We start from the raw sequence: 4,790 nt of genomic DNA on the forward strand, positions 1-4,790 counted from the left end.
CTTACCGGTCATCTTAAAAAAAAATAATTCTCTCTTTGTCTTTAAGTTTTGCCAGTTTGACTATAACATGTCTTCTAGAGGACCTTTTTGGGTTGAATATGTTTGGGGATCTTTGGGCCTCCTGAATCTGAAGATCTGTGACTTTCCCTGTACCTGGGGAGTTTTCTGCTATTATTTCGTTGAGTATGTTTTCAATGCCATTTCCTTTTTCCTCTCCTTCTGGAATGCCCATGATTTGGATATTTGAACACTTAAGGTTGTCTGTTATCTCCCTTAGATTTTCTTCAATTTTTTAAATCCTTTTTTCTGGTCCGCCTGTGTTAATTCAAACAGCCTGTTTTCAAGGTCAGAAATTCTCTTTTCTGTTTGTTCTAGCCTGCTGGTTAGACTCTCTGTTGTGTTTTTTATTTAACTGAATGAATCCTTTAGCTCCACAAGCTCTGCTACATTCTTTTTCAGGGCACTGATTTCTTTGTACATTTCTTCTTTCAGGTCCTGTATATTTTTTCTCATTTAATTGTGTTGTCTAACTGAGTTTTCTTATATCTCATTTAGTTTCCTTACAATTGTTGCTTGAAATTCCTTGTCAGTCATTTCAAGGACTTCCTGTTCTATAGGATCTAGAGCTTGAGAATTATTATTTTCCTTTGGTTGTGATGTGCTTTCTTTTTTCTTTTTAATTTATTTTTTAATTAAAAATTTTTATTGAATCAAAATTGATTATACATATTTTGGGGGTTCAACATTGAGATATGTTGATCAAATAAATATTACTAGCATAAATATTGCTACAAATTGTAATTATTCTTTATTCCCCTTGTCCAATCCCACCCCATCCCCCTACATCTCCCCCTCCCCCCTCTAATTATTCTAGATTTCTTCTCTCCCTCTGAAAGAATAATGGTTACTTTGCCGATTTGCTGCCTCAATGATCTGCCCAATGCTGAGATGCATGATCAGGTCCCCCAATACTATCATACAGCAGATGTCTCTTCTGTCACTATGAAATGGGCTCTGTGGAGACAGACGTCCTCCTCCTTTCTTTATCTCTACTGGTGATTCTCCTTGTGTCATCTCACTCCAATGGCTGGCGGACCATCTACATGGTGGTTGTGGCATCCAGCCGCCTTCACGATGGCCATGGTTATCGTAGTGGCTGTGGTGGGCCATCCACATGGAGGAGATGTTTTTGGCCTGCTCCGTGGTGCTGGCAGTGTGTCTGGTTGTGGAGATTGTCCGATCCCCAGTTCCATGCCCCAGGTCCCCAAATGGGTCCTGAGGTGCTGGCATGGTGTGCCTGGTTGTGGGAGGGGGGTCCAGTCCCCAGCTCCTTACCCTGGGTCCCTAGGCAGGCCCTGAGGTGCTGGCGCAGTGTGCCTGGTTGTGGGAGGGGGGACAAGTCCCCTTCTCCATGCCTCAGGTGCCAGGGCAGGCCCCAAGGTGCTGGCACAGGGTGCCTAGTTGTGGGAGGGGATTCCGGTCCCTAGCTCCATACCCTGGGTACCCATGTGGGCCCCAGGGCGCTGGCATGGGGTGCCTGGTTGTGGAAGGGGGACCGGTCCCCTTCTCCGTGCCTCAGGCCCTTGAACAGGCCCCAAAGAGCTGGCGCAGCATGCCTGGTTGTGGGGGGGTGACCTGTCCCCTTTTCCATGCCCTAGGTCCCAGGGAAGGCCCTGAGGCGCTGGCACGGGGTGCCTGATTGTGGGCGGGGGGTCCAGTCCCCAGCTCCATACCCTGGGTCCCCAGGGTGCTGGCACGTGGTGTCTAGTTGTGGAAGGGGGGTCCGGTCCCCTTCTCCATGCCTCGGGCCCCTGGGCAGGACCCTGATGTGCTGTCCCAGCATGCCTGATTGTGTGGGGGGGTCCGGTCCCCAGCTCCTTACCCCTGTTCCCTAGGCGGGTACCAAGGTGCTGGCAAGGTGTGCCTGGTTGTGTGTGGGGGGGGTGCCATCCCTTTCTCTATGCCTTGGGCCCCTGGGCAGGACCTGATATGCTGTCCTGGCATGCCTGGTTGTGGGACAGTGGGTCTGGTCCCAGCTCCTTATCCTGGGTCCCCGGGCAGGTCCTGAGGCACTGGCATGGTGAGCCTGGTTTTAGGAGGGGGGTCTGGTCCCATTCTCCATGCCTTGGGTCCCCGGGCAGTCCCTAATGCACTGTCATGGCATACCTGGTTGTGAGAAGGGGGTCCGGTCAGTGGCTGCTAGCTCTGGGTCCCCGGACAGACCCCTAGGCATTGGTAGTATGCCTGTATGTGGGAGTGGGGTCCGGTCCTTGGCTCCAAGCCTCAGGTTCCTGGGTAGCGCCCCAAGGTGCTGTTGGTATGAGTGGTTGTGGGCAGGGGTCCTGTCCCTGCTTTCATGCCTCATGTCCCCTGGTGGGCCCCAAGGCATTTGTGGTGTGCCTGGGCCGGAACTAAGTTTTTGTCTTTTGCTTGCTTCTAACCCAGGGGAACTTCCTGTGGGAACCAGTACTTCAGCTGTGTGGTTGAGGTAAATTGAAGCTTTGGTGCTGTTTCCCTAGGGAAAGCTTTTTGTGCAGCTCAGGGTTTAATGGTTGACTTTATAGGTATTTCCAGCTCTCCACAGACCTGGTGCACCTGGGTTGCATAGAAACTCCGATCTGGGCCTGAGTTTTTTCATCAAACTGCACCCCATGCAATTCTGCATTCCCAACCAGTCTCCTCTGAGCAGTCCTGTGCTGATTGGGGTGTAGATCAGCTGTCCTTGCTGTGTCCCAGTGTTCTCCCGGTAGGCCAGTCTCTCCCACTGCCCGTGCTCTGAACACTTTCCATGGGACGGGCCATGTGCCAGTCCCTTGCAATGACTCACTGGCTTCTGAGTGGCTCCCCTTTTTCAGCTGTTCTGGCTCCTCACTCCTGCATGGGTCCATGGGAACCCTATTAGTGGTCTTGCTGTCCTGGGCGGCACCAAAGACCTCTTCTCCCCTTCTGTCTCTAAGTAAATCCATCTAAAGGGCACAGCTATGGATTCTGCCAGCTCCTGCTCCATGCGCTCCAGCATTAAAGTGGCCGCAGCCGGAAACGCTGAGAGCAGTTTTTTCTTTTTCTTTCTTTTTTTTTTAAAGATGACCGGTAAGGGGATCTTAACCCTTGACTTGGTGTTGTCAGCACCATGCTCAGCCAGTGAGCAAACTGGCCATCCCTATATAGGATCCAAACCCGTGGCCTTGGTGTTATCAGCACCGCACTCTACCAAGTGAGCCACGGGCCGGCCTTGAGAGCAGTTTTTTCTTTCTCTCTTTATGGTTTCTCTCACCTTCATGAGTTCTATAGGTCTCTCCTCCTCTTCACCTGAGCTCCAGCGGCCCCAGCTTGGCAGATGTTACGTTTTTATACTTGTAAATTGGTTGATTTTTGGGAGAGAGTGACGCTGGGAACCGTCTATTCCGCCATCTTGACCGGAAGTCGCATTTGCATTGTTTCTACTTTTTGGGTTATTCTGAATAGCGTCCGTGATGTACTTTCTTGATTTTTCATATTTCTGGTATCTTTCCTTTGGTGTTTAGTCATTGTGGCAGGTGGTATCATGCATGGTCCATTCATTCCACCCTGATTTCCGGCCTGGATCCTGAAGGGACTGCCAATTCTGGGCAGCAGTGACTAGCCTGGGCTGGGGGTTCTCATGGTTTCTGCCTGTTCCAGAGCGGCTACCTCAGTGTATGGGGGCTTGGCAGCTCTTGGGCCTCTCTAGGCGGCCGGGACTGACTTGGGCTGGAGGTCACATGGCTCCTGCCTGTTCCAGCATGACTGGCTTGGGGCATGTGAGCCCGGCAGCTCTCAGGCCTCTCTGTGCGGGAACTTGATAATAGGCTGCCAGTAACAACCAGAGAGCCTTTCAGAGAAAATGATTTACAAAAAAAAAAATCTGTGTTAACATCCCCCTGGCAGGGAGGGAAAATAGGGATCCTCAGATAAAAAAGGTATTCATTGTCCTCAGGAGAGTGAAAGGGTTTGCCTCACTCTTTTAAAAAGTTTTGTCAGGTTCACATACATGAAAGGCATCTTGCCCTTGGAGAAAAGTCACCATCACAGAGATAGGTAGAACAACTAGGCAAGAAACTGATGTCTTCTAACTTCAATATATTGGGGCAAAAGGCCCTGAAGGTTGCTTGGTGGCACAGAGATGTAGTCCAGACATGTTTGTCATTCCAACAGACTGTGTGGCTGCTCAAACGTTTAGCCAGAGGCAGATGATATTTTTAAAATCAGATAACCACTTTGTGATTTCAAGATTGTATATTGTATACACACATCCACAGACAACCTCTAGAGTCAACCTCTAGACTTTGGCTGCATCAGTTTCAACCACAGTAGGTTTTTTTGTTCGTGTTTCATTATGGTCAGGCACACAATAAAACCTCATCAGCAATGTTATTCTGAAAGCTGAAAATTTACTATATCCCTAATGATGAGAGAGAGCCAAGAACACAGAGCTCTTAACCTGTAACACACATCAGCATGTATTGGACGGTGGACTTTAAATACATACTGAATGACAATAAAATATTCAAGGGAACAGACTTTTATTAGAATGACCATAATGAAATGCCTGAATTTCTACAGGTAGACTGACTAGATAGCTCTGTGATAATCAGAGATAATTAGCTATGCTCGTCTGGGTCTCTGAACTCCTCTGAGGGAGGATGCTTTCAAAGTCTGGTTACTGATGTAGAGACATGATAGGACTCTGAGGCCCAGCCTCTCTAACCACACATATTTTTTTTTTTTTTTTAAAGATGACCGGTAAGGGGATCTCAACCCTTGGCTTGGTG

Source organism: Galeopterus variegatus, unplaced genomic scaffold, assembly GCF_000696425.1.
Source record: "Galeopterus variegatus unplaced genomic scaffold, G_variegatus-3.0.2 Scaffold360, whole genome shotgun sequence".
Taxonomy (NCBI): domain Eukaryota; kingdom Metazoa; phylum Chordata; class Mammalia; order Dermoptera; family Cynocephalidae; genus Galeopterus; species Galeopterus variegatus.